This window comes from Phalacrocorax aristotelis, chromosome 3 (assembly GCF_949628215.1).
Source record: "Phalacrocorax aristotelis chromosome 3, bGulAri2.1, whole genome shotgun sequence".
Taxonomy (NCBI): domain Eukaryota; kingdom Metazoa; phylum Chordata; class Aves; order Suliformes; family Phalacrocoracidae; genus Phalacrocorax; species Phalacrocorax aristotelis.
The window spans coordinates 61,702,805-61,717,416 of record NC_134278.1 but is presented as its reverse complement, the minus strand read 5'-3'; the positions used below and the strand labels follow the sequence as shown (position 1 = coordinate 61,717,416).

General features: G+C 35.8%; 1 protein-coding gene across 4 annotated transcripts in view; it reads right to left on the bottom strand.

Annotated features, from left to right (window-relative positions):
- Positions 1–14,612, bottom strand: part of AKAP7 (A-kinase anchoring protein 7) — a 91,966-nt gene that overhangs the window by 33,213 nt on the left and 44,141 nt on the right. The window lies entirely within an intron of this gene.

The window sequence follows — 14,612 nt, the reverse complement described above, 5'->3', positions numbered from 1 at the left end:
CCTTAGTTATTGTGGGGGAAATCCCTTCCAAAATCACAAAAAGAAATCAAAACTCTTAGCTTAATACAAATTATTAAATGCCACATGTGAAAAAACAGTGTAATTTAAGTCAGGGCAAAATTTTAGCACTTATATACTTTTTCCTTCCAAAATTTCAAAGGTGAAGTGAACAGTTGAGACAATGAAGCTTGAAAAGAGTTATGTTCATAGCCCGGCAATCTCTCAAAAGATTTTGCCAAGCAGTAAGTGGCTAGAGGCAGCTATTGTAAACCAATGATGGTTTACGGAGAGTTAACCTGGCTGTGAGGACACCAAAAAAGTTTTAAGGAGAATATAACAACCTTCCCTTACTTTCAACTTATTTACTATAATAAAGAGATTTTTTTTTTCTTATGTGTATATAAATTAAACAAGAGAAAGATGTGACAGTGGCAGGGCTCTGATGACTATGTTCTGATACCTAAATTGGCAGACCTTAATTCCCAATGAATTATCACTACACTTTTTGCCTTAAGAGGACTTTCATTTTTTGCCCAAATGTTGTTTTGAATATTTTCTTTACTTTCCTGATTACGTTTAGTATTTTTAAATGCTTATTTTGATGAACAGAAAAAAATGGCTACCAAGAAAAAGAAGTTTGAGGTCTGTTCTTGTACTTTCTTCCCTTGTTCTCCCTTCAAACATGACAATTTTTTACATTTACAATAAAATGCAATATGAACACAGCACAGTGAGTTTTTTTTGCAATGTACATATATTATCAATCACATTATGTTACAACTTGCTTTCTGGAACGTTTAGTATTGTGCACAGCCTAGAACAACTCTTTAAAAAACAAAACCACACAAAATTAATTTTCCACTAGAACAAGCAAATTGAATAAACTTTTTTTAAAAAGCAAAAAAACCCTTAAAATAAATGGTGACTACTAATATTCTTTCCCTCCAAAGTTTGTCAAGAAAGTCAGTGAAATGCACTATCATTGTACCACAGTCTTGTGTATCATATCTGCTAATGCCGCTGACCCCAGCCAGTATTTTATTGCTGATGGATTGCTCTTCATTATCATTCTGCACTAGAATTCTTCTGGGATATATAAACAGGCTCATTGAATGTGCCCAAAATATAGCTGACATAAGGTTGCACAGGAGGACTTGATTACAGCCCCTTTTCCATTCCTGTTGCAACACTCCTCAGTATTGTAACTTTTCCCCAGTCGTCTATATTTGGAGCTCCAGGGCCCAGATTTGTTAACTTTCTGAGAATATTTTAAAGTTCTTTTTCTCCTGCTTGTTAAAGCTGCTGGTAAGAATGTATGTCACGACAGAGTTGAGATTTAAATTAGTCCTTTCTGTAAAATTTTCATTTATTTAAGAGGTACTTGACAGTACAACAGGAGAACGCTCCTTAAATATGTATTTTTACACGCTGAAGAAAACATAAATGTTGAATAGACAGATGTCTTATGCTCTTTGAAGTTCTGGAAATCAGCAGTAATAGATTATTTCTGTTCTAGTGAGAACAAAACCCCAGCATTTCAGGTAATTTTTCAGTCTTCTGCCATATTATTCCGGTATGCCAGTGAAAGCGCAGTATTTGGTGCTGTGCAAATAAATACTTAGCACTAAAGAACAGAAATGAAGGGTCCAGTGCTAGTTACTGCGCATTACAGCTATGTTTTTAAGATTGTATCAAAGGCTTTTCATGATTCATGGGAGGAAAAAAGGCAAGTAGCATGAAGTCAGCAAAGGAATCCATGTAAAACTTATATTTAAAAAGACACAGTTAATAAGGTTTTAATGTTGTCAGCTGACAGCATTTGCTAGATGGCTGCACCTTACTATGGTTCACTGAAATCTGCCTGTGAGCTGTCATTTGCTTTAGTAAACTGCATAGCTAACCAAGGAACACACCTTAGCCAATCTGTTTGTTCAGATTATAAAGAAAAAAACATGTTCTGAAAGAAAAGGATTAACCCTTGACTCCCTTTCCTTTGAAATAACACATTTCACCTCAAAGCTTTCCAGAAGAGGAATCTCTAGATTTGAATATATCCTTCAATACATCATTCTCTTTCACAGCCAACAATCCTTCGAAAAGGCCAGCCATAGCGGGAAGAAGGTCTGTGAGCAGCACAGGAAGAGAGACGGATGCGCTGACCAGTTACCAGGTTCAGTATGGAGAATCCTCAATTTTAAGTGCTTGAGGGGCTGGGCACGCACATACGAAACGCGCAGGAAGTCAGACCAGTGACCAAGACTGATGCCCAGAGGAATTCTAGCTTCTTCTACACCAACGAAATGACAAAGCTTAGTGCTCCAAGCAGTTAATTCTCCGCCATTGCCAGGGCTTTGACCACTGACAGAAGCCAAAACGTCCTCTTTCCACACCTGCACCATGCACCTGCAAGACTCCATAGCAGCACCATCTTTTCAGCCTACCTAAATTCATTCATCTCAGTGAACGGCCAGGTGGGCTGACAGCCCACGCTATAGCAGAGATCAGCTGGACTATGGAACCATCTCCAGCTTTGTACTCCATGCAGCTTCAATAGCTATTTTCAGAAATTCAGCCGTCTCTCCCTTGAGTTTCAAACAGAAATCAAGTATGGACCCTTCAGGCTTCCCTCTTCTTTGAATTGTTTTATCTGATCTATGTGCAGCACCCTAGCTTTCATCTGAGATGCACTATGTATTTTAAAGCAGTATGCACCATATCTACACCAGATAAAACTGATACACAGAGTACAATCTTTTGCAGGTAGCAAATGCGCTGAGCTCTTAAGCTCTACTCCGAGTACACCGACAAACAAACTTATTTCAGGAACAACTTTGCTCTCAGTCCTTCCTAAGAAGACAGAAATGGGGCAATGGAAAATATTGCAGGATCTAGCCCACATATTCTAATATATTGTAATATTTAGTCTAGCACTCACTTATTGACTGTAATTTTAAAAAGCTGTTTCTTTCTGTGATTCTGTGATTTCCTTTTACAATTATTCTTTTTTCTGTTTTAATTTAAACTCTGAAAGGAAGGGGAAAACAGCATGGAATTTGAAATGTTCAGTTTCACAAACAGGCACCAAAAATGCATTCATTATTGATATATCTTTGCAGCAAGTGTACTGAATAATCTGCATTTATCACTTGCAGGTGACCCCTTAGCATATGGTCTACCAACACATCATAAATGCATTGCCGAAGGATCGAAAGTTGGACAAATGTTGGTGTAATTTTAACTAATAGATATTACACTGCCACGGCTGCCTGTATGTGTGAATGTCAGATTCATCATCATGAGAAGTGCCAGATAGCCTCTACGAAAAGATCAGGACAGACAGTAAAACACTGACTCATTTCTTATGGTATTCTGCCCCAAGGTTTTGTTGAGACCAAAGCAGAAAACTAATTCTAAATGGAAAGGAAAAGAGAACTGGGAATGTCAGCCAGCTTTTGCTTTCTCAGATGACTGTGAACTAAAATCCTTTTGGTGAGTCATGCACAGATTCTTGTTATTCACTTCATACATTCTTCTCAGAAAAACCTAAGTAACACAAAAATTATGTTCTGCCCCAATGTTACCAAAAACTTCTGCTGGAAATCACCCATTCCTTTGCCACAGACTGACAGCCTCCTAATTTTATATTGATTTAAACAAATCGTTCTGCCAGTTTTCCATTGGCCTTCCATTACAGATGAGATAAAATATTAGAGTTCATTAAAATAATGTAAACCTAATTATACTACTTACCCAAGACACTCAGACATTAACAGAATATACTTACAGATTGAAAATTAAAATACATACGTTTTCAAATAAATCAATAAGTTATTTTGTAAGTCATTATATATAAGAGTATTGAAACAATTAATCTGAACGTGTTCCTTGACGAAGTAAAAAGTCAAGTAAGAACAAGTGAAGCAAAGCTTGTACATTATGATTTTCTATCACATCTCTACAAAAAGTTGTTGAAGTGACATCTATTTAAGATAAAGTTGGTAATACTGAAAGTGCATAATCTGAAAGTCCTCCTAGAAATCTATGGAATCAAAAGTGAGCTAACAGCTAGGAGTGATTTACTGGAAGGTTTTCAAAAAAAGCCAGCTAACGCTACACCTAGAAAACTTCCTTGTATCTTCACCCAGATGCATGCTTATGGCCTTTCAATCTCAGGTTTTAAGATTTATAACTAGGAGGGAAGTGTGTTCTGGAATTTTAGTTTCATAGGTGAACACCCATTCTATTTGTACAAAAATGATATCATTTTGATCAAAATATTTGGATTCTTAAAAAGGAATTCAAGAATTGGGAGCTTTGACTGAGATGCCTATATTAACTGAGTACAACATACGTAACTGAGCGGGCATTCCTACCTATTTCTTTACTCAAAGGACACAATGATATTTATAAGGGTCAAAAAAGGGAATGTGATTCTGCATTTGCTGTCAGAACAAGGAGAAGATAAAATATCTACTAAATCAAATAAGAAATTCTTTCCCCCTTCCTCAACGTATCAAAAAATATTTCTTTACCAAATGTACTCATGTATAAACAGGCTTTAAAAGAAGTAAAATGGTTTCCTTTGTTTGGCCTAAATTCTGTTTATTTCCATAGATCTTCTGTGTACTGTACAGACTACAACTGTTTTTCCCTCCTAGAGAAGGGAGAGAGACATGAGTTTTCATCCTTAGCAATGATAAATACATTTTGGAGATAGGAGAAATCACTGGTTACACCTTCAGTATCTGCTCTAATTTTTAAATTGCTGTTTTATACTAATTGATAAAATAGGATTTATCTATTTAATTACAATGTTAAACATGAACATTTTATTTCAGTGCTAATGAAACTTTTATGTATGAGTGCAAAAGGTAGCACAGCTTGAAAAATGGGTTCACGTACAAAAGATAACAACGTGCAACAATACAGAAAGATGCTCCTTTAAATGGACATTCATAAACATGTTTGTATGAGACTCTCTGAACTGCTTCCAAAGAAAAGGAACATTTCAATGAATCAGGTATTAACAATACATGTGAAAATGAACATCTGGGCTGTACTCAGTCCAAGACCTATCATGGGAAGCCTACTGTGCAACTTACATATATGTCAAGGTGCCATAGAAGTCCCACAGTCAAAGGCTGTCCAAAACACATTTATTCAATGCTTTTCTGGTGTGCTTTTTCTTGACCTCCTCCATGCAAACACCACCCACTTCTGTGGCTAAATTGATTAAAAGGTTTCCAGCAAGAAAAGAGCTGCTTAAAAGGAACATTTTGCATTACCTCACGGTAAAGTAAATACTAGGAGTTATGCTATGTGGACTTGCATGCATGTGCAGACTCACAAACAGGAAAACACACACAGAGACATTTATATGTTTATCTATGTATCACCCCTATATACTGATAATTTGTCTCTAATGAACAGTAAAAAAAAGACAAGCACTAGAGCACTTAGACAGGAATGGTGTGTCTGCATCCAAAACCTGAATAAAAACTGGATATTTTACCATTGCCCAGCAGTAGAAACAGTCATGTTCAGAATTGGCTCAGTTTGAACAGCCTGGGCTCCATCTGCTTACGATCCAGAAACCGGGCACTCCTTTTCCCACGTCAGCCACGAGATTAAGAGTGCAGCGGACATTTTAACATTGTGTCTGTGACCTCCGTAAAACTAGGTGCTCCAAGACATAATCACAGGATTACAGAGTCTGACTTGGGGCAGTGGGGGCCCATTCTTTGGCCCTATGAGATCTGAATTCTTTGCTACTCTGGAGAAGATCCTTGAAGAACACAGGTGCATCATTTGGCTTCCATGCTAAGCTGCCCGTTGTGGCTTTTCCAGCCTTTGGGAGCTTGATTTCCCTTGAGCTGGGGGAAGAAAAAAGCCCTGATGTCCAATCTGAGCGGGAATTGTAACCAAACTATATATGTAGTAAGAATTTCCTCTTTAAAATTAAAAATTTTTTAAAAAGTGAAACCTGATTTAAGTACCCATGTATCATCAGCAGAGGATACTGGGCTTTGGATCCCAGTAGGGTGAGATGCCTAACTCAAAAATCAACGAAAGACAGAGGTGTTGACACAGATCTTTGTTGGGTGTTTCCCACTGGCTGGTTTAATTCAGCACTCAGTTCAGCCTGCAATTTCTTGACTCTGCTCTGAGACACTGGATTGGCAGATAAACAATCAGAAAAAATTCAATTTTTAAAACCTCTTAGCCCTTATACCTGATAAGTAACCCGAATAATTACAGCATCATGGTGAAAATTGGTAATATAAACCAAGAAAGGCTCTAAAATACTGAGAAGCAGTAAAAATATAGATGATTCTTTATCAGGAAATTATTTACAATAGTTTATAAATAACTAAGGCATTAGGATTTACACATCTGTATTTCAAATTATGGATTTAGGTTTACTTTGAAATACGTGCTTGTTATGCCTATATAGAAGTAATTGTACTATAATATTTTAAACTCCATTTGGAGAAAGAGTATGCCTTCATGTGTTTTGTGTTCTTCAAAATTAAGAAAAGCTACCCCAACCACTAAGTACATTCAAACCAATCCAGGTAATGAATTATGAAGAAAGATAAACCAGATGCTCTGTATATTTCTGAAAAGAGAAAATATATATGAGAAGCTCTGACTAGATAATTAGATAACTACAAGACAAATGGAAGGTGTAAATGACTGAGGTAGTAGCTAATCCAGATTATGGATGGTAATTAAGATATTTGGAGATCAGCATCTCCACATTTTGGGTAATATGTCAGGAAAGGAAATTACAATGTATAGAAAATTGAATTAACCAATAATAACGATCACAAAGAATTCAACATATGCTTCTAAAAGAGTACATCCATAAGTAGGTATATTTGCCATGTAAAATAATGATTGCTTTTACATGCTTTCATGTGAAGATAACACTTCTAATATTAAAGATACACTAACAAGTCTCCTCTTCTGCCAAAACCTAATCAAGTGATAAAAATTTTTAACATCCAATGTGTTTTGTGTTTGTAATACGATAGATAGGAACAGGGAAGGAAAACTATAGGGCTTGCCTGCATTTGGAAGATAAGACAGATTAACACTGGCTGGGAATTTTAAAGTACTAAGAGCTGTTTCTGAATAATTCCATATGTGAACGCTCTTATTTTGGAATAAGAGTGCTTTGTTCTTATTCGGCTTGACCCACTTTCTAAGTGTATTTAATTAGGAACAGTTTTATGTGTAAGAAAGCCTTTTGTTTATTCTCTTGATTAAAGCAATAAAGTTCAGTGCCTGGGGTTTCTGATTCAAAGCACTTTAGACATTTTTTTTAAATAAGCAAGCTATGGAAAAAGTGCCTAAGTATTAAAATGTAATTGTGGCATTTTCACTGTTTCCCTAAATAAGTGATTTCAAAGGTAAAAGGTTTTTTAAAATGTCTTCAGTCAGCAGCAATTACTTTCTGCTGTAATCGTAGGCTGTGAATGGTTACTCAGAATTCTTTAAGACAAATCTGCTCTTTGCAAAACATGAAGTTACAACAGAGGTTTTTAAAAGTATATGCCAGAGGGTCAACTGTAGTGTCTCAGCGCTTCAGAAATCAAGCTATTTACCTAAAGTAAAGCCATGGAGCACAAGAGAGGCTCGCTCTTCCCATAGTCACAGCTGACCCGAATCCAGGTGAACAGAATCTGGTGCCAACTCAAGCTGTCAAGCTCAGCACTGTGCTGACCACGTGCACCCAGGTATCTGCTCAGAATGGAAGTGGTGTGAATCCACACTGACTCAGCAAATCCAGTGTAGATATGTTTAGAAACTTAAAAAATTGGAAGCCTAACTTTAGATGTCTTTAAGTATGTCTAATAAGTATGAGTATGTATGCATGTTTTTCTTATGTTTGGTACCACAGCTTTGGCTGCATAAGACTCCTGACCTACTGATGCTTGCACAGAAACACTATAGCATCAGCCTAGAGATGACAGCCAACATTTGAGAAGCAGGAAGAAAATCTTTATTAAGCATTGTCATCTCCAGGCGATCCTTAGAATTCCTTGTCTATTCCATAGCAGAAGTAAGTGGGGGACCTTAAACCACTAAAGTAATATCAGGTAGCTTATGTAATGAGGGGTAACACTTTTAATCTTGCAATAGAACAGCAGAGGAATGTTCACATAGCATGAAAGGCAGCGTAAAAAAATTATTTCTTATGCATTTCTCAGCCATTTATTGGCAGCTGTAAATGGCAAGGTTTGGCACCATTCTGCCTACAGTGGTTCTGTTCTAACCCATATCTTCTGGTCAATTTTCAAGCTGTGGGGCAGGGGGATTAAGCCCAATGCTGGACTGTCCACAGCTGGACAGGTGACAGATAAGGGCCCACATGCAGACACAGGCATACTTCACTAAGAAGAAATAGAAACTATTCACTCGTGATAAAGGAACATGTTTATGAATTGTATGTTGGACCTTCCCAGAAAGTTCTCTATACTGCACGAGTGATACCCTCCAACCGTCCATACCGAACAGATCTGTGTAACTGTCCTATAAACAAAAAGGTGTTTCAGGTTTCTCTCCCGTCATTAAATATGAATTCAGATTATAAAGGTTCAATCTTCATTTGAAAAATAGAAGATCACATACTATGTATTCAGCAGGTACTGTGATGGCCCTTTCTGATGTGTTTGAGAATAGTTTAAAACTTCAAGTAGTTTGGCAGTCTACTGTTAAGACAATAATGGCATGGTTTAGCTTGTGGTTGATGTAATCTTGCTCTTACATTCTACTGCTTCCATAAGAAACAGTGCATTGCTGCTTTCTAGGAAACAAGAAATGACACTATATGCCACATTAACGATGTTTTCTTTAAAATCTGTCACATTTTATCTTGAAATTATTTCCACTAAAAAGAAACCACTTTTAGAAATAGTAGGGGCTTCAAAAATATTTTATATACAGTCTAGAATAAGAAAACTACTGGAAATGAAATTACCGCCTGTTTCTGTTCATTGCTGAGTACTGTTCTAAAAAAGAGAAACGTAAGTTGTGGTATTAAGCAGAACAAAGCCCTGTTCCTCAACAACTAAATTTTTATGTCAGTGTTTGTATTATTCCTGAAGTACTGATCTCTATGGATCTGCATCCATGTCTTATTTTAGAATACCTCACAGGGGTTAGGTAGGAAGCTCAGTAGACTCTTGGTGTAAACATGTAGCACGCTGGATAAGCTCTTCAGATCTGCACTAACCATCAACAATTTAAAAATGCTGACATCTGAACAATGGAAAACTGGTTTTCCTTTCACTCCACGTCCTTCAAACTACTGAAAACACTCCTCACAGGAACTGCAGAAGAACTTAATCCAATTATGATAAATCAAACATACCTTCCTTTTGATATTAAGACTATATAATAAATATGTATCAACAAAAGCAACATCCTATCTAGGAAAATGTTAAGAATAAAAAGTAATTATCTTTTGCTGATCTATTCAATGAAAGAATATTATATATTTAATTTACTCCTCACCTCGTAGGTGGTCTGTTTACTTTTTGCAATTAACATATCTTGAAAATAATGTTTTCCATCTTTTTGATGTATTTTTAATATATTAAATTTAGGAATAAATTAATTGTTTGGACATCAAAGTCTGCCTGAGGAAAAATGTCTTTAAAGCAGAAATACTTAAGATACAAAAAAGCTGCTGGACATTCTTAAATTGTATTTTATAGCATACTATGCTATGTCATGAAAAATCAATTCTGCCTTTTTTATATCATCAATTAAATTTTCAGTCATGAATCACATTCTTACTGATGTCAAATATGCTTTTGTGTTCTCCTGTCAGATTTACTTCATCAGTTTTATCCCATTGTCTGCACATATTTTTCAGTTTCATCTATGGAAAATCTTGTTTTCACTTATTTTCAACTACTGATAACAGCTCTGGCATGAAAACACATCACTACTTCAGACACCTTTTTGTTAAAAAATAAAAGGACAATAGCATTCAGAATAGAATTACATTATGGTATTTTTAAAGAAGATTGTAAAAATTACTCTGTACAATAAAGCAAGTACTACATACCTCATAATCACAGAGTCACAAATTACAGAATCACGGAAAGTTATGAGAAAGTTTTACTTACTTTCAGTATTAGGAGACACATGATTGCATACTAAATATCATGTTCCTGTCTTTAAAGCTCCCTGCCACTTTGTAATGAAAAGTTTGTCAAACATTTGCCAACATTAAAGCTCAAAGTCAGGGACATTAGAATTTGCCCTCAAAACAATTAAATATCATTCCAAAATAAAAATTTGCACTTTTAAACCAAATATAGCTGTTAACATACAACTGGTACTACAAAATTAATATAAAAATTCTATCTCATTATGCAAAATGCTATACTAATGGTCAACTTTTCAACAGAAGAAAGTTATAAAATACAGAAGAAACCGCCCAATGTAATGACACAAGATGAGATATGTTGCTAGAACTGAAGAGAATATCCATCAAGTTTTAATGTAAGACTAGCAAAAAGGAATCCATAGGGGACTACCACTCTGCTCCCAGTAGTGAACTGAAAATATTTTATGTGTGTAAGAAACCACTGGATTGCTACTTTCTAGTCATGTCCATGAAGAGCCTGCCTTCTAGGTTATTACCTAAAATGTGAGTGTTTCTCTGCCATATTTAAAAGAATAATTTTTATAAGTCAATATTCTACCATATTACTCTGCTAAGAAATAGTGCTTTAGGGAAAGACTTTACTGATTAGCACACAATACCTATTGCTTTTTACATAGGCAAAGAGTTATTTAGCGTACTGCATGCACAAAATTGCAGCAGCTGTGGATAAACTCATCACAAACTATGAATTAATTACTCATTTCAAATGTTAAGAAATAGCCCCAGGGAAGCTGCCCAAGACAATTTTATCCGACAGCAGTATGACTGCCATATTATTAATTAAAATTTAGGAAGACTTCCATAGATATGCAAAAAACTCAAGAGTGGTTACTTGCAACTTAATAGAGTAGAAGGTAGAAGCTAGCCTGCAAATTGACTATCAAGGAAAGAATAATTAAGGAACAAAAGAAACAGACCTAGGGGTATTTTGAAATTATAGGGAAAGAAGAAAGAAGGACCGATAACAGATAAAATCCAAGAATGATTCATTACTTTAGAAAAAATGATTCACTGTCATGAGAGTAAGAGAGAGGGTAAAAGAAACCAAGATATGATATGCGTAATTTTGGAGGATGTACAATCTGGACAATCAAAACAGCATTTACTTGGTTACCATTGCCATTTCCAATGTGAGAAAATGTTCAATTGCTGTATGAATAAAATCGACCACATTTAGGTCAAACCACCTGTAGACAGAGAATCGGGAGAGTATCTAAAGGAGACAAATGGCAGTCTTTCTCTTCATTTAAGCCAGTGCCACTTTAAACAGTGTTCAGACAAACTGGGCAAACTTCATATCGCAGACGGTATTTGAACCCTCTTATTCCTTGATGATGAAGGTGAAATATTACTGTATGTTTTGCTTGACATTGGCAGTGCATTTTTTAAAAAGAGCAAACCGAGAGATGTTGACAATCTATCCAGCTACCAACTGGTTTCCAGTTCTTCTATCTTCAGTCTTCTGTTTCTTCTTAGTATTATTTTGAGTTCAAAAAGTGATGTTATCATACCTATTTTCTGCTTCAGGTACAGATGAGTCTCTTCTTCCATTCTTCTTTCTTCTGATTCTTTCTTCTTGGTAGGTACCCCCAAAACCTACTGCTGACCAACTGATCTTCAGTCTGCAGAGCTCTTACACGAGGCACCACCAGGAGCATCTTGTTCTTTGAGACACGGGTGTTGAGCAGCTGCCTGGCTAACATCGTAAAATGTAATGTGGAAGCATAAAATGCACCACTGAATCCTAACTCAAGGTTATTAAACTTAAGTAATTAAAAAGTTACTTAATGATTCGACTAGCCTAACAGCAGCAATCTGCAAGAATAAATTTTGTTTGTAACATGTTCCATTCATAATGTTATTGATCTCCCTCAGAAACGTGAAGCTTGCAAATATAATGCATCTTTTTGACATTTAGTTGGAAAATTGTATCTTTATCTATACATATATGAAATTAACAAGCAAGCTAATTAACAAATATTAACTGTTCAAGTAGCATATCTTAGACTCACATCTTGCCTATCTTAGACACCTCTTAGATCTTGCCTGTCTTACATACACATTTTAGGATGGGATGAATGACTTTCTGTAGGTGTCTCCTATTTCAGAGAGACTGCAGAAGGTACCTTGCTGACAAGGTCAGACTAGACACCAAACTTGTACGTAGTTCCATTGAAATGTAAATCGACCTATTAATGTTCTGCTACTTAAAAAGGCATCTGTTTGAGGAATTACTTAAGCAGCAAAGAGCATTATCTTTTACCATATTATTATGCTTTTATTCAGATAAAATAGATGTTTGTAGCCTGATATTTTGATTTCCATATTGCTATTTCTAGATTGCAAGGGTTAAGGGGAACTGTAAGCCCTTTAACCTCCAACCTGGGAGACATTCCAGATATATGAGTTCTGGCTATGCAGAAAGTCAGAGAAACCTGCTGGGTGGTTTACACCACAGAACAGACTTCTTGAAGTTTCTCCACCTCAGAGATAGCACAGGGGAAGTCTAGTATATAAACTTCTCCTTACTAGCTACTCAGGGGAACCTTACCACAGTTTACAGGCTGAATACAGCTTGACATTTTCTTTGCAACAAGTCTAGAAAAGTCTTCATGAATGTATCCCGAAAATATTTAAGTGAGATACTTAATGCTAAAGGCATATTTAACATAAGAAGATTTACATAATGCTCCCTTTGAATGTCAGGGTCTGTTGAACATCTTCACCATGATGTACAGAACTGACCAATCATTCAGGTGAAGGAGTATATACTTGAGAAGCTCAACTCATTCCAACATTCACTGGTCTTCTTTGGGATTTGAGGTGGCACATAACAGCTGCCGTAAGGTGGGCGGTCTGAAGGACACTTTGTTGGCTTGCTGTTTTGTTTGCTTTAAAGAATAAAATGAACTCTTACTTTGAGGATGAAACTTCAACATTACTGTCACTGTCACATCAAATTTTAACTCCTGAATACACACCCTGTGGCACTGGCATGCAGATGCAGATAAATCTTCTGGTGCAGATATTGGTGGGCTCTGCTGAAGATAGTAGATGCTGCTCTGTAGCATATTGTCAAAGCCTGTTCACCTGCTGCGCATATCACTGAGCTCAGCAGGTGTTTCACCGCTGCCTTTATTCATATCAAGCTTTTATGCTCTCATATTTTTAAACATGCTTTTAAAATGCACAGCTACCAAGCTGATATGTGATGTGGCACTTAGTAGCTATGGTAGTACGCAGTTCTTTGTTGTGTATGGACTTCTGTTTCTAACATTAGTTCTGATCCCTTTTTAGATCTTTTCATCTTATTAAATGCATAACGCTCAAGTATGGCCCAAACTCTAGGTAACAAAAAGTAAACACTGTTTTTGTATTTTCTGTGCACTTCAAGGAAAGAAGATGTTTGAGTATACATACACGTAGAAAGAACTAGAGCTACAGTGTTTTGTCTGTATTAAGTAATTTTCAAATTTCACTATTTCTGATGTATTAACAGAACTGCAATAGGTCCCTCCTGTGTTTAATATCCGAGCTACCTATAGTTACTAAAAGCCCTATTCAAATCACATTTTAAAACATTTTAAAATTAGTTTTTCAAAATTCATTAAAATATAGTTTCTTCTCCAAAATTAAAAGATAAACATTTAAACCCTGCTCCCATATAGCTGTTTTCTGTCTCCTATTGGCTTTAGATAAATAGATATTAATGTGTACAAAACCAGAAAAATTAAATGTATGTTTTTAGGCAAGATTCACTCTGTATAGGACTGAAAAAAGTGGGGCTAATAATACTATACTTTCTCAATGTGGTATTAGTGAAGAGCATCTGTTCAAATACCATGGCTAGAGAAAGCCAGATGTAGTATTCATGTAAAAATAATTCAGAGGAAAATTCTGTTCGGCCTGTGAAAACGACACTTCCCATAAAGTCTTTACGCATTGTCACACCAGCATTGAGTTAAAGCCAAACAAGCATCCGGTTCTTGCTTTGAATACCAGTTGATTGACTGCTGTTATAAGCCATTTAATGGGACTCATATTTGAAAGACAGCTGAAAGACTGACTGTCTAATTTTAGCATTCTGAGATGTTAGTAACAAGACAAGTTCAAGAAGAGACATTTATAAAAATGTTTCAGAAAACACTGTAAATATCTGCCAAATATACCACTAAACAGCTTTTATTTGTAATGAGTTATTTACCAAATTCCTTAACCAGATACATATTCCAAAATATTCTGAAGTATATTTGTGAATAGTGGAGCTTCAATTTCACCCAAATGAAAAAATTTTATACCATGTTAAATAATCTGGTAATTTCTATTTCTCTAAGCATTTGGATGCACATAGACACATATTTGAATGGACAAATGTGTACAGAAGACATTAGATATACAGTTATATACACAGATATAAACATAACTA